The sequence below is a fragment of the Coturnix japonica genome, chromosome 4 (genome assembly GCF_054131305.1).
Source record: "Coturnix japonica strain WE chromosome 4, WE-NBRP24, whole genome shotgun sequence".
In the NCBI taxonomy this organism is placed as follows: domain Eukaryota; kingdom Metazoa; phylum Chordata; class Aves; order Galliformes; family Phasianidae; genus Coturnix; species Coturnix japonica.
In genome coordinates, this window is record NC_140666.1 from 82,488,210 (window position 1) to 82,512,835 (window position 24,626).

Here is a 24,626-nt window from a genome sequence, read left to right on the forward strand (position 1 = left end):
TTGATCATTCAGGATGCCTGGCAGCTATTTCTCTTCTCTTACTGAAATTGTGTATTTCTTGATCATACGGCATTTCTCTCTGGACCATGATAAAATGCAGAAAGCATTTATGAAGCTACAAAGAACTGCGATTAAAATGAAATTTTGACTATGATTAGGGAAATGATTGAAAATTTAGAAACACCTAAATTATTTGGAATTCATCCTAACAGTAACTTTTCCAGACTGGTAACCAGGAAACCATCCCACCAACTTCAATATAAGTAGTGCGTCACTGATGGATCCCTTGAGAGCAAGTTAGTCACCATAACAGCAAGAGACTTAGTGATTTCATGTGTTTAGAACCCAATTCTCTAGACTACTTGTATCTGTATGCTTTGGACTCCAACCAGATTGTCCTTCCTGAACAGTCTTGATGTCCATCTTCCATTTGTGCCCATTATACAGTCCTCAAGCTGAATATATTCACTGGAGCCCCTGCAAAATCCTGCTCTTGTAAGATAGAGGAGGAACTGGAATCATTGAAATATCTTCTGTCAAAGGGAAGACACGGCTTAATGTACTGCTTCTCTTACTGTACAAAGAGCAAATTTTTAAAGATTTGCTTTAAAAATCTCATGTACTTTTCCCAAATTTTATCTCTATTTTCACAGTTTAGCTGCAACAGTAACACCGGTATTGTTTTTGCAAGTATATGCTGCTCTTGAACATTCTTTCCTCCAACATCAGCACTGTTTTTACTACGTACAGGGTCATTTATCTTGGTTCAAGTAAGATATTTATTCTCACCATCACAAAAATATTATCACCTGTCTTCAGTTAGGATATCTCTGTTCTTTCCACCTCCAAGATTTACATGCCAGTCCAACTGTAAAATTGAAAATATTGAAATGTAAACAGTCCTTATGTCAATGGTGTCATGCTTCTTGAGAAACCCAGCAGAGAAAAGAGAAGGCTTGTTTTTCTGCTCACAGCACTTCTGTTTAAAAATCTCTGCTGTTCTTTTGTTGTTGTGTTGGTGGCTTTTCTTTTTCAGTTGTTTGTTGTTGTTGTTGCTTTGTTTGTTTGTTTAATTTCAGAACCGCATTCCAGTATGCTGCTTAGGGAAGAATAAAATGGTTCAGGGAGGAAAATAACAGTAAAGAAGTACACTGTCCACAGACAGCTGGAGAATATTTGGAGCCAGATATTTTGCAAGATTTGAAATATTTGGCTAATGCCTTTGCTTCAGTAGTGTCTCTCTGAATTTGTATTGTGCTTGAAAAAAAATAAATAAAAAAAGAATGAGTCTAATGTTAAACTGGAAATATCGGGTCATTGATACACAATGGAGCCCACTTACTTTTTGTCCTGTCCTTTTATGCTGCCAGAGTGGCTGCTCAGTGGAACACCACATGAAGTAGGCCTGGAGGTGCACTGAGTCCAAACCAGACATCACCTAAGGAACAAAAATCTTGAGTTATTTCAGAGACTTATTTATTATTTATGCTGGGTTTTCATTTTATACCTGCACATTGTATATATGATCTGTGACATTATTAATCAAATTATCAGTTCCAACAAATAGATAAAGGCTGCTCCAAAAGTAATTACTCCTGTTTTATTATGTTGGCCCATGATGTCAGAGGTAGATGTTGGTGGGATGGCAGTAGAAGCTGAACCTTACCACCAGTGCTCCATTACATGTTGTTGCAGTGTGACAGTTGGCAGCAGAGGGGCAGTCTGACAAAATGGCATCTGACATGGAAATGCATATGGAGCAAAGATGCGTCATTGATTCCTCCGTGTGGGAAAAAACTGCAGGCATTGACATTCATTGATGCTTGCTGAACGCTGATTGAGACCAAACAGTGGCTATTCTGAAAAATAGTGTAAGGTAAGTATATTTGTCTCTCAGTTAAACATAAACAACCTATAGATCTTTGCTTCTCTAAGTTACTTTATATATAGGCAGAACCACACACACAAAAATACATTAAAAAGTAACAAGAAGATTGGAGCTAAATTTTGAGCCCACTTGCAGAATGGATGAAACTCCTTGTGATTTCCTTGAGACAACCACTCCCTCCAGAAGTAGCTGTGCAGAGGGTAGAGACAGCAAGTAGGCAATGTGGCAGCAGTAAATGCCTCTCAGACACACAATATATTTTTCAATTGAAATGTAACTCAGAATTTTAAAAGGAGCAGAGATAAAATTTTACGTGCAGGATTTAAATAAAAATCAGTACTAACAATCTAGCAGCCTGGTGCAGGTTAGTAGAAGTAGTTAATACACAATACCTAAAGAATTATTGAAATGAAATAAAAGACAACGAAACGAACTAATGACAACAACAACAAACAAAAATGATTACTTTCCAGTTTCATATTCAAAACACTTGGCAACTGAAGACCTAGGGGGAAATAAGAGAGCAGATGTGCTCCAACAAAACTGAGTAGTGAAAATAATCTTTATTTGGAGATTTTATTAAGTCTAAAGTACAAGGAATTGCACTTCCATGAGTTTGGTTGCTGTGATTCTTGGCTGTTCATGAGAAGAACAAATCAACAGTGCTGTTATTCACTTAATCATACAGTCTGACAAAGTACAAGTGTTCTCTGTCTGGAAAAGAAAAAAACCTACTTGCTGTTGAGTATGCTTGATAACAATGTCTTCTACTAGAGAAATCAAAAAACATCAGATATTTTATTTTCCTCCCATTTTCATAACTGTACCAATTATTTTGATCATCTGCCATTTAGAGAAAATGTTAGTAACATATCACTGCCCAACCCAGCAATCCAAATTTCATCCAACTGAAAAAGGGACAAAACTAACAGTTGCTGTGGATTTTTATGGTACTTATCTCCATTACTACTTCTGAATTTTGATTTGTTGCAAAAGAGCTGATGATGACTTACTTAAACACAGATGCTGAAGTGTGGCTTCCTTCTGCCTGAAATCTGCATCTGAATGTTAGAGAGGGAAGCTTGTGTTAAGCTTAAAATGGGTTCTATCTGTGGATAGATAATTTTAAATCTGAGGGCACTTGTTTTATACATGTAGCCACACATCTGTAAACATCTGTCTGCTTTTTCAAGTGCAACTCAGATGGAAAATGTGAAAAAAGAATATATCGTGTTACTGGAATTTTAAGTCCTCAGAAATCCCCATCCTGCCTTTCTTGCCAGGTCCAACCTAAGCTAAACAAAGATTTGCGGTGTACAAGTGTACAGAATTTTAACACAGGGCTTTTCATGTAATCTTTCCAGTGTCTCTTCACATCTGAAAGCTCAATATGTTAACAGAGATGGCTTTCATGCAAGAAAATTCATTTAAGAACTGGAATCAGGCATTTGCTTTTCCCTGACATTGTCTGACTGTCTGTCTCCCTTTTTCCCCCTTTTGTTCCCCCAGGTAAATAGGTTTGGGCTACTGGGAGATGCATAAGTGACCTGACAATAGAGAGCAGTTCTAGAGTGCTCTGCAGCTCTGAAGAGCACTCTGAACTGGAAAATACCTATGATATGTCACTTTTTCAACCACTCAACAGAGAGTAACAAAGAATGATATTACTCCTACCTAGCACTATACTGTGGATTGCTTTTCAAATGAAATTATTTTTTTCTCTGTGCTAAAGGAAAATTGTTTTTCCACCAAATTCTATTGAGGTTTACAACCACAGAATGCACTGGTGACTATGTAGTTAGACTCCAAAAAAGACCTGTCTCCTGAAGTTTAGTGATACCAGAGCCACATGAAAAATTAGTTCTGTATCAAGCCCTGGAAGAAACTTAGATGTGGATTAATAATTGATACTATAATTTCTTACATTCACTGACGTTCTTCTCTATCAGTTACGAATTGGCTTTGAGTCCCAATAACATAATCTGGAAGACATCACCAGCTCAAATAAACACTCCCAGAGCATACTCGGGAAGAAGAGAAACAAAGACATGAAACAGAGATGTTTGTGGTTCAGACAGAGCATTTGTATCAAGTCTGGGTACCAGCCTGGACAAGTACAATGTAGTAGCATTGTGTCTGAAATGCAACCTAGAACTTCTCAAAGAGCACTGAAGAAGCTTAGTCCCAGTGCAATCATTTCATTCTGTGCTTTCTCAGTGTGCTAGAAAGGATGAAGGACCTTCACTTACTCCCAACACATTTTAAATTCATTTAAATCTCATTTTAAATCCATGCAACATCTGTTGGAGTCTTTTCATTAGCTTTAATCAGGTTTCACAAAGACCCTGTCATGCTAAGGTCTTGCTTATGTATTAGACTGTATGGTGCTAAATGTCATCAGAGTACACAATATTTCACTATCTTGAATAAAGTCAATGTGAATGGCTCAAACATCTGCAGAAAAGAAAATAAAGTCACTTGGCATCTGTGGAAATGTAGTAAAACTACACAAGCAGGTAGTCCCATATGCAGGCTGTGCTGTGTAATTTCCTAGTCCAACAACCACTTCCTAGTTGTCTATTTCATAGAATCATAGTATAATTACAGTTGCAAGGTCATCTTGTCCAACTCCCCAGCAATGAACAGGGAAACCTAAAACTTGATCAGGTTGCTCAGAGCCCTGTCCAGGCTGACCTTGAGTGTCTCCAGGGATGGGGAACCCACCACCTCTCTGAGCAATCTGTGCCAGTGCCTTATCATGTTGTAAAAGGTATCTTCCTTGTATCCAATCTAAATCTTCCTTCTTTTGGTTTAATTCCATATGGCACTGGTTAAAATGATTATTTTTTTTACGTATGAACTCCTTTAAGGCTCAGGAATACCTGGTTTTCTTTCTCTTCCAAGGAAAATGCTTATGTTTGACTCATACCTTGTGTCAGCATTCCCTTCTTTTGACATGTTACAGATACAGCACTGAAGCACCACTAGCAATTATCATGCCTCCTGTGGTAAAAGAGTAGTTTACTGGAGCATACAAATTGCTACACTAAAGCACACAGTAACTCAGCAATGCTCACAATCTCTGAAATAGGTCAGCATCAAATTTAGGGAACTACTCAAAAACCAGCTATGTACAAATCTAGAAGTCATTTTCTGTCTGCTGACATTTGATACTTTATTTGATACGTTTTTTATGCCAGAAACGTACAGGCATATTGCTTACACAAACAGTCACATATCTGTGTGACTTAGCAGTGTGTCACTGGTTGTGTAAACTTCTCACCCTTTTTCTAAATCCTGGTTATGCTTTTGGCCTCAAAGATGTCGGGTAGCAATTCCTCACAGGAGCCATGCCTGAGTAATTACTATATCATCATGTGAAAGCAATCGCAGGCAAAAAATGCCGTTGTATGGCAGATGCTTAATGTAGAGCATGGCACCATCGTGATTGCTTTTTATTTCATTTCTCTTCATCTTAGAATCTGAAATACTCATGCAGGAAACTATGTAAAAAGGCTGGCAGAACTACTGATTATATTGCCTTTATTTATGTGGTAGGTGCTCTTGTCAGCCAGTTATTACTGTTGTTATCCTTGACTAGGACTTAATCACTCACAATATAGAAGTGACTTGTCACCTTTCCAGCCACTGTGAACAATGTGAGGGGAAATAAGTGAGTCCACTCCAAGAGATTCAGCATAATTCTGATTTATCAAGCGAGTCAGAAGCTGCCAACATTTTAAATACAAGGGTATCCCTGGGTCAGCAGATGTACAAATATTTCAGTGGCTGTCAGTGTATTGTACTGTGTTGTTCATTTGTCAGTGGAGCCCTGTCCCCAGCAAAGCAGCCTGATAATTCAAGCATTGCAATATATCACAGCAAAGAACAAGACTGTCAGCTTTTCTTCATCATTGAGAACATAAAGTGACAGGGAAGTTTTTGGAACAATTGTGTTTTGATTAAATTTTGTCATATGGATGCACAGATTGGCTGGTCTGGCTTCTGAGGTTGCCATATCATCAGTGAGACTGTGAACAGTCTGGTGATGTTTGTTAATTGTACTTGGGTGTGGATACACACATACAGAACAACACACACAAAAATGTATGCATGCAAATATATACATATACACACACGCACACGAACAGCACACATAAAATGGAATCCACATGTATTGCTTATGCATAGAGTCTCTCTATATATATACACAAAACTGCAGATTTAGCTTCATTCCTGCCTCTAAGGTTTACCTTCTCATATTCCTTATTATTCTTTAAAAGCACAAAAACAAGACCTTTCCTATGTCTCTAGGAAATTGCTAAAATCTCTGTCAGATGATTTTTTACAGGAAAAAAAAACTCAACCAAAAAGTTTTGATTCTATTACACTTGCATCAAAACACCATTGTCTCCAAGGAAAGGATTTTTCTATGTGTATATTTATAGTGAAGGGGCTGAAACCTACTGAAAAGGAAAGGCATTTAAGAGGGATTTTTGAGTAAGAGAGTAACAAAGAATTTATCCCTAACAGCATTTGATTTAAGACTAATTTGCATTTTCAGGTGCTAATTTTGTGAATCATCTCACACTTCACTTCTGCATAATATAGCCATAGGCAGATGATAATTGTAATTACACACTAGGAAAGGAGTCTGTTAAAATCGTGGTCAAAATGCAGGAAATGCTTAAATCCTTCTACTGTTGACCACTTAACTCAAGATGTACACAGTTACCCTCAAATTTTCCAGGAAGAGAGTAATCTACAATTTTATCAGTGCTCTAAGGACAGGCTGGAACTTCACTTCTCCTGGCTCTGTTACAAACTTCTTCCATATTTCATAGCGTCATAGAATTGTGGCTTAGTATGGAAGGGACCCTAAAGATCACTGAGCTCCAGCCCCCTGCCTTGAGCTGCCATCAGTACAGGCTGCCCAAAGCCCCCCTCCAACCTGGCCTTGAATGCCTTCAAGGATGGGGCTTATTTCTTCAATGTCTTTTTACTCTTGTGAAATACTTCTATCTCTTTGCATTTAGGACTTATGGTTACCACGTGAGTTCAGCTAGATTTGTTACCACAATACTGCCTCATAAGAATGGATTCGTAGTTGCATTTTGCTTGTCATATTTGATATTCTTCCTGTTCTTGGTATATTTACACACTCTCGTCTATATCTGTATTTACATTTCTACTCATACTTTTTTTTCCTTCTTGCAACCCATACAACAATTTATCAATTCATGGCACCAAGTAAAGAACTGAAGTACAGAAGTAAAGAATGATTCCAAAATTCTTCTCTTGCACAGAGTAGGAGAAATACATTGAAGTATGTGAAGTTTTTCAAGGGAAGAACTCAAATGGAGAAAAACGAGGCCCCCAAAAAACATTATGCAATACTTTATTTGTTTTTTATTTAAAGTCAACCCCAAAGTTTGAACTACAGTAAATCTTATCACATTCTACTTTTGATGCAAGACAGTATTCATTGAAATGGAGCAACACAGAAGCAACTGAAGATTTTTTAGTGGCATTTCATCCTGACTAGAAAGGGGATGAAGCAGAAATTGAACATGGCTCGTTGTTTCTCAAACGAATTGTAAAAATCCACCCTGTTACACACTTTGAGCTGTGCTGAAACATCAGAGTTTCAGAGAGCCAACAAGAGCAAGAATTACTTTCTGAACTTCGGGTGAATCTTCTGAGATTCAACCCTCATTAATCTATTTATACACCATCTGATTTTTCTTTTATACTTGTGAATGAAGCAGAAGGCAATTTGTTTCATTTCTATTGCTGTAACCTACAAGCTTTGTCCTGCCTTCTGCTGGTGGGGCAAAGATGTGATCTTCAGGTTCCCATTAAGGTTTAACAGCATTTCCACAGTTACATTGACTACTATAAAGACAAACATTTGCATTCAAATCATACTTGCTACTAACAGGAACAGCTTGGAACCCTACTGATCTGATATAAAACGGCTCCAAATGCTTGTTGAAAAACCTGGGACTATAAACAGATTTCATTCTCCTCTGCTCTCCAGATCTAGCTTGTAAAGTGGCAGCACTATGAACCCTCATCTTTGGAAATGGAGAGCAGTAGAGAACAGATGACAGTAGTTCAAAGTGCCTTGAAACCTGCTCCAGCTGTCATTAAATATCTCTGGCTCCCTGATAGCAGCAATTTTAGCTGCAGCAGAATACAGAGGCCATTTTGTCACAAGAGCTAAGAAACAACAAGCAAAAGAGTGTTTTGCAAGTCTGAAAAATTAGCATGTTCCTCTTTCAGCTGCAGTTAGTAACACAAGCTCACTTAAATTTCCAAGTAAGTTTGGTTCTATAACCATACAACTTAGGAAGATATAACTGTGGGAGGGTCAACTCATGTAAGATAACTGTTTTGTGAAAATCTCCTATTAAAGTCAATCAATTTTTCTTTTACATGTGGACCTTGGGTGTTATTTCAACTCAACCTAACCAGGAGGATTTGTGAATCTGGTCACCTCTTCCTCCCTTCCCAGGTGGGATGTGACACAACCTTTCTTGTCATCAAGGATCTTAATATCATCTTTTCATAGGTGCATAGAAGACCATTCAATACCCGCTGATATCAATAGAGATTTTGTTCTAGTCTTTGTTAGGCATGGTATTTAATGGAGTGTTTATTTGCTATATGATGATTCAAGAGTGACCTCTCATAAACACTTCTTCCACTTTCCTGTTGCTCAGTCATTTTCTCCTGTATGTCATCAGGCAAGGGTGGCCTGAAAAACCATCTGTTGCCTTTAGGTATAATAACATGGCCTCTTCATAAATTGACATACTAAAAATAAATAAAGAAATAAAGAAAAAAAGCTTTCATTTGGCAGTAACTGTAGTTTGTGTTAATATGTGCTTTACACTCGTGTTTTGAAATAAAAATGATTTTGCCCTAAAAAGGTGCAGATGTGGGACTACTTCGTTGTTGTCCACAGGTTCTTCAGTTTTCTTTGCCATATATACCTGGAAAAAACCAAAACTCCAGCCTAGAAGTTAATAACTGCAATCAATTTGGTAAGGCCTATAAGGCCTCATCTGGAATACTGTGTTCAGTTCTGGGCTCCCCAGTACAAAAAAGACAGGGGCCTCTTGGAAAGAGTTCAGCAGAGGGCCACAAAGATGGTGAAGGGCCTGGAGCATCTCCACTATGAAGAAAGGCTAAGTGAACTGGGTCTGTTTATCAAGGTCTATAAATATCCAAGGTGTGGGGGGCAAAGTTGCAAGACTGGACTCTTTCCAGCAGTGTGTGGAGACAGGATAAGAGGAAACGGCCAGAAACTGGAGCATAGGAAGTTATCCATCTGTTTAAATCCAAACTTTTCACATAATTAACAATTTATAGTCAAGACTGAGCCTCTCTTCATCTTTTAAGCACATAAACAGCTCAATATCTTAATACAATGTAGACAAGGGAAGAGGGCCTATTTTAGATTCAGATGAAGTCCTGAAAAATAATTTCATTCTTTATAAAAAAAGAATAAATATGGACAGTCAGTGCTAATTCATTCCAACAATCTGTCGTTTGCAAAGGAGTTTAGGTTATTACAGGAAGGTAGCCCCTGTCTACTTATTAGTTATTCACAGACGTTAAGAGTTCCCTCAGTCTCCAGCCAACAAGGCTGTCTTTTCAAGAGCTGCAAGAGGAAAGCATGTTGATTTTTTCTCTGAAGACATAAAGCTCCGACAGGCATGAAAAGAATTACTTCCAAAATGAATTTGAAATTTGAAACAACAATGAATTGAAAAAAAACTGTTTTTAAAAGTTTAAACCAGTGTGACAATCAGAAACCATTCTGTATTTAGGGAGACAGAAACATTTTTGTTTGAATCATTTTAACCTAAGTTAATGCTGTTTGTTTTCCTGAATATTTATGAAAACAAAGCAAAACAGATTAAATCCATCAAAAGCTTCCTCTATGATGTCTAGAGGAGTTCTTCCATCTGGGTGAGATTTGTGTTACAAGCAATACAGTGGGATGCTGCCAACTGATCTTCAGCTGAGCTCCAGTTCGCAGTTTTCACCATTTTTCCTTTTGTTGCATAAGAAAATGCCATTGCTGTTTTACATTTTATGTCAGGGATAATTTGTTGGTCTAAAAAATAGGAAATATTTTTAGTAATTTCTGAGCAGATTGTTTTGAAACAAGTTATGAAACTCATGTCCCAGTGTAGTGGAACACAGGGGATTTTACTGTTAGAAGCTTTCATTTAGCAACATTTGTTTTCTGTTCCAAAGATATCTGTTCTTTCCTCTTAGATCAAATATGTGATATGTCCACTCAACCTGAGAAATGGAAATTCCTTTCTTTTTTTATTTCATACTGTTGTACACATTGAGGACTATTTTAGTTGAAATAACAGTCAGCTGTAGTTCTTGCCTCCCTGCTAAACTGGAAGATTTTATTGTCATCAATTCTTAATCTGGCCATTCAGAGCCTAGCAAAACTTGCTGTTCCCTTTAACACAGAACAATTTTAATAACAATCATTATATCATATTGTAGTTATAATGACGCCAAATTTCCTTTCAAAATCTGAATCTGTTTGAACAAAACACTTCAGAGGTGGCCTTAGGTATTTTTTATTAAGAACTGAAAGATAGGAAAAGATCTTTGCTTTTAATCTTGGAAAACAAATTATTTTGTGGCAGTGTTTTGCAATTCCTTGTTTCTCATTCATAGAATCTTAGAGCCACTAAGGTTGGAAAAGACAACTAAGATCACCTAGTCCAACCATAAGCACATGACCACCATGCCCACTAAACCAAGTTTCTCAGAGCTACATCTTCCCTGTTCTTGAAAACATCCAGGGACTCCACCACTTCCCTGGGCTGCCTGTTCCTAAAACACCAGCTCCACTGCTGCCTGCAGTTTTGCTAACAAGAAAAAATTCCATAGTTCATATTTTTTCCTATAGAAACAAGATGAACTGTGGAAGTTGGAACATAACCCCTCTGCCCACAGAGGTTGTCAAGACTCCTTCTCTGCAGATCTTCAAAAGCAACCTGGGCATAGTCTTGGGCAACATTTCAAGGTGTCTGAGCAGAGAGGACGGAGCAGATGGACCCAGAGGTCCCTGCCAACCTAACAGTTCTACCATTTTGTGATTTTATACACAAAGGCCCTCCCAGGATCTCAAAGGTAGGACCAACACTACAAACCTCAATGATTTTGCTGGAATTAATACAGCTGGGAAAAATACTCATTCATATATATGCAAAAAAAAAAAAAAAAAAAAAAAAAAGGAATATGGTTGGAAACAAGTAGTTCTGTCTCGTGGGAAATTCTAACATTTCACTGATCCATGACTGAGGGAAAACTTGGATGAAAAATGCAAAAATCTGTAGAGAGTAAAAGATCTCTGAAAGTCTGAACTGCAGCCTGGGAAATACCAGAAACACTTGATCTGACACTAATCTATGCCCTCACAAGCAGCTGCCTCAGGACAGAAAAGAAACTTGAATAAATAGAGAAGGAATTTGGTATTTAATGAACATTTCCTTGTTGATTTTATAAAACAGAACTTACTCATAAGTACTTGAAATATCAAATTATATTCCAAATGGTCTTTGATTTTTGTAACAGAAGAGATAAATGGTAAAAATATCATTTTTCCATAAAGTATAGTGCTAAGTTCTACAAAATCTTAATTACTGGGTGCTATGGTGTGGGTTGATATTATTTCTGTAAATTAGAATTTTGGATTTATTTTAAAATATCAGAACATTCTATCAAATGTGATATTCTTGGGAAATTTTGCATCTTTTCTCTATAAAAATTTCTCCATAATGACTTGAATGGCTGCTGTTTCCCCTAAAGATAGCTTCAGTCATATGTTGCTCTGTAAAGAGCATAATCTGGATTAGATAAATGAGGAAATTTTTGAGTATGAGGGTGATGAGGCTATGGAACAGGTTGTGTAGAGAAGCTGTGGGTGCTCCATCCCTAACAGTGTTGAAGGCCAGGTTCAATGGTACCCTGAGCTGCCTTATCTATTGAAACATGCCCCTGTCCAGAACCGGCAGGTTGGAACTGGGTTGTCTTCAAGGTCACTTCCAACACAAACAATTCTATGATTCTATTATGTTAATTGAATTAAATAATCCATTTAGTATTTTTAATTAATTCAAAGGGGAGAATAGGTACCAAAAGGACAGACTACAGTATAAAGTAATGAGCTGAGGTGTAGTATCTCACCAAGTATCTCCTTCCAAGAGCTGAAAACTCATGTTTGTGATGTCTGCTTTTGTGTCTAGCATTAGCACACTTACACAACCAGTTCTGGTGTTCCTTGAAGCACTTATAGATGCTGCCAGATGTTCTTAATGGCTGATTCAGTCATGGAGATCCTCTCCCAAAGATTTTCAGATTCTTTCCTCTTCTGCACTATGGAAACATATTACTGTTGTTTTGGACTATATATGAGTGCCAATCCTACCTTGGATTTCCTTGGAGGTAACTAAGATGTATGAGGCACCATATAAAAACTTCTATTTCTTTTCTGGAATATTATAATTTTAAAGTGTAGATATTGCCAATGGCATGTGCCTGGATGGTGTGTTAGTGAGGTGACTGCATTATTTTTATCCCATACCATCTGTTAGATGAAAGAAACAAAAATATTAACTTGAACTAAAATGATTTTTGAGATAATGAACTTATAACAGGAACATCTAAACTTCTCAATGCACAATTTCATTTCACTTGTAGTTTTCCACTGCTGCAATTATTTTCAGCCCTATATGATCAATCACTCTATTTTACCTCACTTGAATAAGCAGCTGCCTGATACACACCATATGTTGTTTAACCTAGATGCAGTTCATTTTGGTTAAAATTCCCTTTTGCTGCTTGTTTACTGATTTCTGTCACATCTTTTCATTAGGTGATTTGGTTTTAAATGGATCAGGTTGTTACCTCCTTTAACAGTAGCTTTTAACCATGTGACGGCTTCTCCCACCCCATTCACTGTTTCTCTTTTTGTATGCTTTATATCTGTGAAGGTCTTAATTCTGAGCATCATGGTTAGACTTTGTGCAGACTTCTTGAAAAGGTATCAGGAAATGTTCATGTAATAGCATTGTTTTCTATATTGCTCCAGTAGCATATTAACTAATTTGTCTGCCAGTTACTTCATAGCCTTTAGGATTTCCCTCCGTTCAGGATGTTGGAGGGGGAGGAAGAATTTTACTAGAACCTATTTTGTCATGGAAAAATGTTTCTTTTTGATACTTTTTTCCATCATTACCCATGAATTTCCTTCACTTGATTTTAATGGATTGGTTCTCTACTGTTTAATCTTTCCGCTCTATGGATGATTTCATCCGTAGGCATCAAGGCATCATTATGGAAAGATTTTCCTAATCTTCTGTAAATACTTTAATGACAAAAATACTTTTAATGACAAAACTCTGACAACATTAATTAAAAACCAACTTCAGATAACACATTTGTTCCAAGTATCTTAAATTGTTTTAGATAGTGCAGTGATGTTGCGCCTTAGCTCCTAGGGGAAAATCCAGCACGAAACACATCCAAAGGGTTCAGGGTAAGTTGAAAGGTTGTGAAAATCCCCAGGGCATTCCACTATCAGTCCACAGTATTCAAGTTGCCAGTGAAGTTGTGCTTATTCATCAACAGGATAAAACCCTTCCCAGAGTTCATCACTTTATTTTAACGTACAGTGACAAGAAACGATGTTTTCTCTTTAATGTGTACTGTCTGAGGAAGATATCAAATTTTGGATTCTTGCTTTGGGGAAAACAGTCTAATTGAAAAGAAGAAACTTCAAGGTATTTTTTTGCCTTGGGCTAGAATGATCAGCTGCATTCTTTCTGAAAGCAAAAATGCTTTTAGACAGTGGGCAGTGGGCATGAAAATCTGCAGGGATGATGTTGCCCATATTCCACCTTTCTTTTGTACAGTTCAGTCATAACTTGATTAAAAAAAAGAAAAAAGAATTGTACCAAGATACACACCTTAGCCGTACAGGTGTCATTTCACGTCTTATAAAATATTCTTGCTTAGCCATTCATTTTCATAACGTTTCTGTACGTTATCACACAGCACTTTTTATCATCAAAATATTTTTGTCTTTCTTCTTTATTCATACTTTTTTTTTTCCATCCTCAGATGGAGGAGCTGAGAAGCCAGAGAAGCTGACAGAATTCATAAAAGTAGACAGATCATGGGATTGCTATTAATGGAAAATTCCTCTGTGCTAAAGGTGCAAAAAGCATGAATGTTCCTTTAGTCAGAAAAATGTAAATATAAATGCAGAGATTTGGTTGAAGGAACAAGAAAGGAGACAAAGAAATCAAAGAATGAAAGAAAATTTTTCGCTGTTCCTTGGATGGGAGTTGTACAAGAACACTTTTAAGGGTCCCTTTCAACTCAAATGATTTAGTGATTCTTAAAAATCCTAAGTCAGATCCTAAAAACTCTTTGTGTTTGCTAGTCAGAACAAAGTAGTGTTTTACTCCAGCATAGTCATTGTGGTGAATGATAAAGTGAGAGTACAATGCACAGTAATTATAAATTATTATGAGAATTGCTGGAAACATCTCCAAGCTTCAGTACCTTGGCTAGCACAAACCAATGAGAGAAATCATGGTGTTTGCTTTCTCTGTCTAATATTGTAGAGGTTCTGCTTATCCTATCATTTACCAATGAAAACGTATCTGATTTTATTCCTCAGGCTTTGAAAAGTGAAAATTACAGCCTGTGTATTAAATTTAACTGAATTAAATATACAGCAGAATAAATCAAATTTAATTGGTGTGCTGTTCCATACAAGAAGTGACAAGATATTTCTTCAGCTGCAGAAATGATAAAGTTTGATTGATGGCAGAAATTAATAATTGAAGATAGTAGTTCACTGCTGCAGATACAATGAAGGGAACTCTTTTCAAACTGGTTGAATGAGGTTAATAAATGGGAAAAGTGTTTCCATAAATCTTGATGGAGAAAAACAAAGTTATGAGATAAACAAACAAATTAGAAGGATTTAAAAATCAAACAGAACCAACCTATCTCTTTGAATTCTGCCCTTTCTGCATTCAAGGGAATTTACAGCAAATGAATGCTTCTATAGTTGGAGGACCACAGATAGCTCTGTTCCCATCTGCAACAGACAGATGGAGTGAACTCCATCAAAGCTCACAACAAAGTGTAGCAAAGGCCAATGCAAGAAACATTTTTCAAATAGAGATCTGGAAATGTTAGGAACCGTATTTTAAAATTAGATTCCTACTCATCTGCACTTTTCTACATGAAACAAGTCTTCTAGATGAGTTTTGTGCCCCTTCGTCCTTGGTCCTGCCCAGAAAAAAAAGCCTCTTGCAATTCCACAGATTATTAGTAGCATACTTGGGAACAGAGGAAAAGAAGGAAAAGAAGAGGCTGGGGCAGAAGAGATGTTTGGTTACTCCAGCAGGTGTAAATGCTGAGATCTGGTTCTCAATAATGCTTTAATATAGATTATTCATCACTAGGACATTTTGTTGTTCCTTTCCTGATGAACTTCAATAAAAAATATGTCCCATAGGTATCATTATCCGTTTATAGGATCAATAAAGCACTTCCAGTTGTCAGCTAGAGGAGTAGTGAGTTATGCTGGATGCAGTTTGCAAAACTTGTTTCCAATTGCCATGACAAATCAGACATTCAGCTCATTATTCACCTGTTATGTATCTGTGTCTCAGGCAGATGATTTACATAGAATCAGAGGATCGTAGAATATCCCAAGCTGGAAGAAATCCATTAGGATCATTGATTCCCACTGCCAGCTTCACATGCGACAATGCAAAGATCAAATCGTACACGTGAGAGTGCTGTCCAGGCAATTCTTGAACTTTGGATGTGTTGGTGGCATGTCCACTGCTCTGGGGGAGCCTGTTTCAGTGCTCAAAGCACCCTCCGGTGAAGAATCTTTTCCTGACATCCAATCTGAACCTCCTTTTTCATAGCTTTATTCCACTCCCTTAAGTTCTATCGTTGATCACCAGAGAGAAGACATCAGTGCTTGCTCCTCCACTCCTCCTTATGAGGAAATCATAGGCCACAATGACTCTTATGTTCCTGAATGATGCCTCACCCTCTGCTTCCTCCACACACCTATTGGGCTACACTGACCCAGCTCAATATGCCGTGATGTTCTGAGGTGGCCTTTACAATATCCAGAGCATCCTCCAGATCTCAAGCTTCACAGGTAACAATCCCTTCAATATCACCTCTTTGTGAAAGTTTTATAGGATAAATTATGTTAGAAATGAGAAAATTACAGACTATTGAAAACTCAGAGTTAGAGACATCTTCTGAATCAGGCCCAAATGCAGTGAAACATCATTTTATAGAACAAATATTTTTGATGCTACCAGGCCACAAGCTACAGGAAAGCGTATGGTCCAATGCTCACTGCCAAGAATGGAATTTTCCATGTTTCAGCAGCGTGCAGTTCACGCTGATGTTGAATAAAGCATTTTTTAAGCTAATACATTAGAGAACTCATTCAAAAACATTTCATCATTTATAAACATAGTAATGACTGAGCTGAATATTTTCAACCCAGTGCAGCTTTGATTTGAGACACAGTTGTGCAGATTACTGAATAAATTTTCATTTGGCATTCTACAGTGAATCATAGAATCACAGAAACATAGAGCGGCCTGGGTTGAAAGGGACCACACGATCATCTAGTTTCAACCTCCCTGTTATTTTCTTTATAACCAGTGGTCTTTGTTTAATAAGCCACTGTAAATAAAATAAAGTTAAAATCTGCATTGCAATTTTATTATTGCCAAAATACATTATTACTATTTTGTGAGGCTTTTTTCACTTTAAAGAATGGTGGTATTTCAGATAGGGTGAAGGAAGAAGGAAGCAAGCAAAGCACCAGAACTGGAGATATGCTGGCTGTTTTGTTTTTACTAAAGTCAAGTATGCTTTTTAACCAAATAAAACTAAAATTACTGTTACACAGTCAGTCTCTCTGGCTTGTCTAGAATACAACAAATGACAGGAAAAAACAAAAGCAGAGATTGCTCCTGCAATTAGCAGGTGCTGCGAACCTTAAACTATCTCATGAAAGTGTGCTCCTGTAAGTAATAACTGTAAATTAGATCTTCTTCCAAATATTGACTGCTTGTTAGCACTGTATTTGCATCTCTTCACTGCTACAGTATCAGCTGTCACAGAGTTGTCAAACATCAATTTTCATAAGTATTTTAGAAAAACATAATCTGCCTTCAAGGACACTCAATGCTAAAACATAGTTGCTATCTAGACTGCAAACATTTCAAATGATGTATTAGTGTGTTAAAAGGTTAATTATTCTTACTACCCTATTAGCAAGTCATATGACTTCTTACTCGCACATTTCTGCTCTGCAGAACAGTTATGTACATTACGGTAACCTGAAATCTCAGGTTTTGGTTTGTGTATTTCTGTTCCCTTTCTCAGGGAAGGCTTTACTGAAAGCAGCCAACACTTCAAGAAAGTTGATGAGGTGCTAGACTTCCTTGTACTCAACATCAGTTGAGAACTTGTCTCCGTACATCAAACTTGAGGCTACAAGGAGTCAGCAGCAGTGGTGAAGGTCCACTCCCTCCTGAATGCAGGTGGGAAGACGAAGATTGACTTCCCCTGTTCCCCTGTTGAGGGGAAGTGCTGCTGTGTAAAGTCCTGACTTTGTAAAATGCCTGCTTTCTCTGTTCATTTGTAGAAAATGCATACTGCTTGGATAAGGAAGAATAGAAGCAACTTTCCATTACAAATACAATTTCTGAGAGATGTAATTTACTTTAAAAATAAAAAGTCTGATGGCAACAAATGTGAAATGGAATCAGTGTTCTAGTGAATTATTTAGAATGAAAAAAAAAAGAAAAAAAAAAAAGTGCTCCGTCATGGAAGAAAACTGCTTTATTTATTTTAAATCCCATGGACATCAGTAAGTAGAATTTAAGTTGAAAAGCAAGTTCAATTTGAGAAGTAGCTGAACCCAAAAAATAAGTTTCCTTGATAACATTGTCACATCTCAGCCCAGATAACAGCACCGATCCCACTCATTGTGAATTTATCTGGAGAAACAATGGAACTGAGTGTGTCAGGACAGCAGTGAAGTTTTACTCCTTCTAATAAGGCATATGCTTTTCACAGAAGACATGAGACTGAGATTGCTGTTTTCCATGTTCCCTGCTGCTACATAGTGATGACTTAGAAAGGGTCACAATGACAGGAAGCCAGCTAATGTCAGTCTGAAACTCCCACACCAGAAAAAGCTGATGTGAATATTAGAAATCCGTATAATGGGAAGCACATGATAATACTCAAAGAAAGAGCAATTAATCATGAAATAAAATGGTTCATCTATATCACACACCTAGTGAAATGTGGAAAAGGACTCCAGGGACATTTAAAATATTAAAAAGAAATCTACATACTGGTATCATGGAAAAACTTGATAACTTCAGTGTTCATTCTGAGGTTACTGACAGCATCAGGAAGTTTGGGTCTTCCTTGCACTCCAGACTGCCCAAGCAGGTACTCTCTGCTAAGAATTATCCTTCTGGAATGGAGTTCTTAGATAGTGAAATCATGCATTGTTACTTACAAAGAACACACAACAAACACCATTTTACAATTAAGTGTAGTCAGAAAGGAGAGGTCTGCAAGTTTGGAAGGACAGAAGAATAACAGATCTCAGAACTGCTGAAAGGAAACTAACCTTAATCAGAAATTTGTCCTAAAAATGAAGGTTGATGTAAAAATTTTAGACTATGATAAATGTAGATATCAAATGAATCTACACAGAATTCTGAGGCTATCCATCAGATAGTTAGTTGCAGAAATCTCTGCAGTAATACGTAGACCGCTTGAATAGTTGTGCTCAGTGGCAGTCAATTCACTCTAAAAAACATATAATTCTACAGCTCTTGCTTGCTTGAAATGAAGAATAGATTGTTTCTTTTTTCCCCCCAATTGAAACAATGTGCACTTGTGCATAGAAATTGAAGTTCTAACAACCATGTACTCCTGCTTTTGCAGGATAGAAACTCTCATTAATGTTGACTGAAGAAGACTAAGGCCTAGAAGGTTTATTTGTGGCATTTGTAGTCTTACTTTAAAACAAAGCATTTTGGTTTTTTGAAATGAAAGTGTTTCCTGTTTTAACTTTATGGATGACTTTGCCTTAGTTGCTGTTCCCTACTGAAACGTATAATGATCAAGTAAAATGACTTGTCAGTATAGAACAAAATACCATTGGAAAAACAGAAGGTCTCTGTTCTTTAATTTTGAGCATTTCTTTTCAAATGGAAACTAAGAAGTCAGGGAGAAGTAGGCAAATTGTTGTATATCTACTATATCTAAATTGCTACCTATCTACACCCACAAGTAATCCTTGACATAAACGTTCCTAGTGATTTCACTAAATTTCTATTTAAGCTGTAGGATGTTACATATTCAAAGTATAAATGACATACTTAAAAAGAGTTCTGTATAAGCATAAGACCTAACCTTACTGTTTTATATAGTGACATTCTAGGCCACAGAATTATTCTTTATTAAAAAATAATAAATCACGTTAGTTCCCCACATACTTTAGCATTAGTACTAATTGTAGTAGGACTGGTAGCAACTGAAGTCTAGAAAGTGCTGGCAACTTCAGATCTTTTTGAGGGGGTCCATTATGACAGAAACCTAGGAGCTCTATAGCCATAAAGTGTGGTTATGTTCTCATGTAACTATCTATCATTGTAGAAACAGATATCACCTCAGGAAAAAGTGTTGTCTGTCTACTAAAGTAGATAAAATACCTCAAGTTTGGGGTCTGATGACTCAATCATGGAGTCTTGATTGAAACTCAGACTCTTACCTAACATCTCTTTTTGACACATTTATAGGCCAGCAACTGCCATTCCTGTTAAAGCTAAATAATCTATTTTGCAGAAAAATAATACATAAAATGGCCTTTTATGGTATACTTATTTCTATTCTAAGGGAGTGAAGAGGTACCAGAATTAAAATTTGGAAGTTTTGGAAAATATTCTGCTCTGTTCTACTTCTCCACAGAAAGTGCCAAGGTAATTATTTGAATAGCTCAGATGGCAAATCGCCTCTACCAGCCTTTCCTTCAGCCCATGATTAAAGCTATAAGCCTTCAATAAACCGCACTGAATGGGATATTAGCCTCATTTGACTTTGTAATTTATATTGTTATTTTTATGTATTGCTACTGTTTTAAAAACATTGCATGGTTGCATTTTTAATACTATAAATAAATAAGGACAGGTACTTTCCTTCCCACTTTAATGACCAGATCATAAATATTAGTTTTAAATGAAATGGAAATAATACAATCTATGTTCCTTCTCTCACAGGGTGGCATAGAGCCAATCTTGTCTGCCATCCCAGCTGGCAGCACAAAGCTAAACATACAGATTGCTGAGCAAAGAGTAACCACAGCCCATCAGTCCTGCAGAAGTGTTAGGAACTGGTGGCATGTTTTCTTAGGGAAATAAAGGTCTACGGATTACAGCTGTTTCTGAGATCTGAAGACATTTAAGCACATAAGTAAAATAAGATATAAAAGGTTTCAAATTCCTGAATAGGATTTTGTTTTAGAAATTTATCTAAATCCTAAATTGCATCCTAAATTTTAAAGACCACAAAGTCAAAATGGTCATTGAACTGACCTTATGAATAAAGCAGGTCATTGCACTTCCCCAGTACCAAACAGAGCTATATAAATACCTAACACACATAGCACATATTTTTGGAAAATAAGTCTTGAGCAAAAGACTGCAGTAGCTGAGAGTTTATTACTCCCATTAGCAAGTATTTCATTGGTTAATTGAGCAGAAAGAAAAATACTGCACTTGGAATTTTTACAACTTTAATATTTGACTACCAGATTGAAATCAGATTTTCAGGAAGGCTTCTAAATGTTTGATTTTATAAACCAGAAGCTGCACATCTCATAGGCGTGATGAAGATTCTGAATTCTGCTAGATTACATTTTGTAGCATCTTTAAGCTGAGATGTTGCTTGCTTTTTTGTACGACTTTGTTCAGACTGTGTTTTTTTATTTGAAGATTCTTCTCTCCATTTGTCTGAGTACCTTCCAGAATTTGTATCAGTCCTGCAGCTCTCTTTCAGCAATTTCACAAAGTTGCTTTCATCTGAGGGCACAAAACCTGGAAGAGCTATTCTGTAGATATCAAGAAAGTTCCATTTCTTGTTTCTTCCTAATGGTTTTTCTTTAAGAAAAAATAATAATAATACAACAACAGAACACTTCTCCATTCCTAGAATCTCCTAGGAGGCACACATCAAGGTTGTCTACCATTAACCTTAAAGTCTTTTTAGAATTGCTATTTCTAGAACACGATCTAGCAATCTGAACTTGTCCTTCCCAGTCCTGATGTTTCTAACCTTGACAAAAATTAAAATGTTCTGGAATTAAATTAGTCCTGGCAATTTTTGGAGCCTATTTTTTTCTTTTGTTTTGTTATGCATTTCTACTTCACCTATTGAAAGGTGCTGCTTGATTTGAGATGTTCAACAGTGAAATATTTTAGGTTGAGCTGAACATTTCTCCTAAAACCACAGCTAAACAGAATAAATGCTTATCAAGGACTCTTTGTTCCTAAAAGTCCTTTAACATCCTTTTATTCCAGGAAAGCTCCTAAGTGTCCACTTGAAAATACACTCAAGATTTCTGTATGATTTTCTTTGACCTTTTGCTAAAGCATGTCTCTGCTAAGCCACCCATTTCTGAGAGCCCCTGGAGTGACTGTTCAACAAAAGCTTAAGGACAGCATGTCAAAGCTGACACCCCCAGATTCTGTTTCAATAAGGACATTTTGAGGTAACAATTAGAAAATCCTATTAGTAAAACAATCAAAACAGGACTCCAGAATGCCATGAAAATCCTTTCCAGGGACAAGGCTTTAAATATCTCTTCACCAAATGTCACTGGAATCCTATTGACTTATTCAATTTGAAAACACTGCAAATAGTTGTTCTTCACAGTATTTCAGGCAGTCCATTTCTTATCCCAATCTCTACTCTACTCGTTGATCTGTAATATAACAAACTTTTCACTGGAGGTAAACTTTTTACCCCCGTTATTAATCCAGTGTCAATACTGTCTTTTTTTCCCTCCCCTCAATTAAGCTTCAGTATGGCTTTCCCGGAAAAATAAAGCAATTCAATTGAAGCAGAAAGTTACATCCTGAATAAAAATAGTGTGATGCAGATTTAAAGCCTGTGCTGTGGAGCGCGATATTAGTCACTTGCCAAGATAATGGGTCTGATCCTCCATGGTGCTGCTTCAGCGGCACTTTCTCCTGTGCACATCCATTGTAGAATCACTTGAAACTGAAGTCATACACCAGTGAATCAGGCTTGGAAGTTTTAAGAATATAAGAAACGGAGGTGTGGTGGGAGGTTAATTTTCCTCCTACAGTATTTCACAAACTGAAAGCAAAAAAAAAAGAAAAAAAAAATTACCTTTTTTTTTTTTTTTTAAACTGGAAGAAATGTAATCTAACTCTCAACTCATCAGCCAAAGTAGAAGTGCTATTGTTCAACAGGTGTATGTAAAAAACGTCCCTAGTTTGAAGCACACAGTGTTTTCTTCTCACTTGTTTTGAATGTTAGTTATCATTGTCTGGATATTAAAATGTCAGAAAATCCACTAGTGACATATGCGAAGACAACAAGTAAAACAACAAAAAAAGAAAAATAATATACTTGTATTTAAGATATTTCAAAGTGCCTTGAATTAAATAAATAAATAAATAATCCGACCTACAATTTACTGAAATAATAGAAATAGAAAATAATTCATCTTAGTCCCTTAAACTGAAATGATAGCAGTGTTATTTGAGGAGCTGCAATATAGTTCTGCAAGTTGTATTTTGTGCTGTGGAGTGACTAAGATCTCATTTATTTCTGTTTTAATTAAGTAAGCTGTTGTTTTCATTTTCATTAATGCTGAAGAAAACAATTACTTTGAAGAAGTTATTCTCTTACTTCCTTTTTACTGGTTTTCTTTCTTAACACTACTCTCTGCAATCAATCCTTCATATACGTTAATGTGACAGTAAGTACCTCATAGTAAAGTTAACTATTACTAACAAATTGTCTATTTATGCTAATCTATAAGGAACATGATTAACTAGTGGAGATATTCACTTGGTTTCCAAATACATCTAATTACCAGAGGACTTTTATCCTTATGATTCAGGATAAATGGGTATAGTCTTAGTAGACCTACTCAGTATGATTTAGGGAATTACAGCTTCTCTATATTTCCAGAGCATTATGCTCAATAATAATATAAAGCAGTTCTAAATTCTCTGCTGAATTGTCAAGTTATCCTGTCTTAGTTGGAAGAAATGCAATATGAAACTAGTAAAAGAAGCACATAATATCTTGATTCCTGTATAATTGATTTCCCCAAATTTACCTACAGATGCTAAATCACAGCTCTAATCTGCGAGAGCAAGAGAGACACGCACACAATTCTTAATAACAAAAATAAATAAATCAGTTTTTTACTCTTGAATTTAATCACAAACCATAGAATAGTGATCTTAATATACTATTACCACTTTTGGTGGGCCAGTGTTCCCTGACACAGCCTTCCCCAGAAGCATTTGCTCCCTTGACATAAAAAGGATTCCGTATTCAAGGCGTAATATTGATCTTCATTATATTTCTGTGAGAAAGCGTCCTTACCAGCAGAGATCTCTCACTACTTTATAGAATCATAGAGTTGCCTGGGTTGAAAAGAACCTCAAAGATCTAGTTTCAAACCCCTGTGACAGGCAGGGTCACCAACCACCAGACCAGGCTGCCCAGAGCCACATCCAGCCTGGCCTTGAATGCCTCCGGGGATGAGGCACCCATGACCTCCTTGGGCAACCTGTTCCAGTGCTTCATCACTCTCTGAAGGGAAAAAACAAACAAACAAACTTCTCCTGCACTTTTGGCCTCTCACATCATCTGCAGCCCTTTCTGACAAGGCTTTCACAGTTCCAGAGCCAATGTTTGGTTGTCCTCATCCTCCAGCAAAATTCCCATTAGACCATTTAAGAACACCTCTGTAGTACAGTGTGGAGACTGCTGCATGAATCATAACCACAAGGTGTTTATGTTCTGTTTGTAAGAAATACTTGATGTTCTAGAGTTTATCATTCAAGGCAAGTCCTCTAAGCCAACATCCATAGAATCCTGAACAGAAAGCTCTGGGCATCCTGGTCTGGTGTACACCCTGCACACAGCAGGGGGATTTAATCTGGGTGATCACTGTGAACCTTTTCAACCCGGGCCATTCTATGATTCTATGATCCTATGATGATGGTCACAACTGCTACTATATCATCTCATGCTTCCCATTGAGATGTAACTCTCAGAAAGCATCTCAAACAACAGAGCATTGAATACTTTTGTTAAAAAAAAAAAAAAAGAATTAAATTATATATCAGGAATGAGAGTCTTCCTGTTCTATGTCACTTGAGCAGGTATAGTGGAACTAGGTATAGTTCTGTTTACTTCTAAAAGGCTTTTCTATCACCATACACAGCCTTGGTGTCAGTGTGGTGTTGTAACAAGATAACCGACAAGACTACGTCCGTCAGTTTCTCTACCAGCTATCTCTGCCCTCAGATGCCTTGTCATTTTACTTTATATAAACTCT

The 24,626-nt window shown here is 36.9% G+C and overlaps 2 long non-coding RNA genes across 2 annotated transcripts in view; both read right to left on the minus strand.

The window, feature by feature from the left end:
• Positions 1 to 755: 755 nt before the first annotated feature.
• LOC116653398 (uncharacterized) lies at positions 756 to 1,859 on the minus strand. The gene is made up of 3 exons (XR_004307133.2): positions 1,667 to 1,859; positions 1,343 to 1,438; positions 756 to 868 (listed from the first exon to the last, which is right to left on the minus strand). It is a non-coding gene; the product is annotated as an uncharacterized LOC116653398 (long non-coding RNA).
• Positions 1,860 to 17,544: 15,685 nt separating this feature from the next.
• Positions 17,545 to 24,626, minus strand: part of LOC116653412 (uncharacterized) — a 49,677-nt gene continuing 42,595 nt past the window's right edge. The window contains exon 3 of the long non-coding RNA XR_014945523.1: positions 17,545 to 22,399. This is a non-coding gene — a long non-coding RNA (uncharacterized LOC116653412). The remainder of the gene's footprint in view (positions 22,400 to 24,626) is intronic.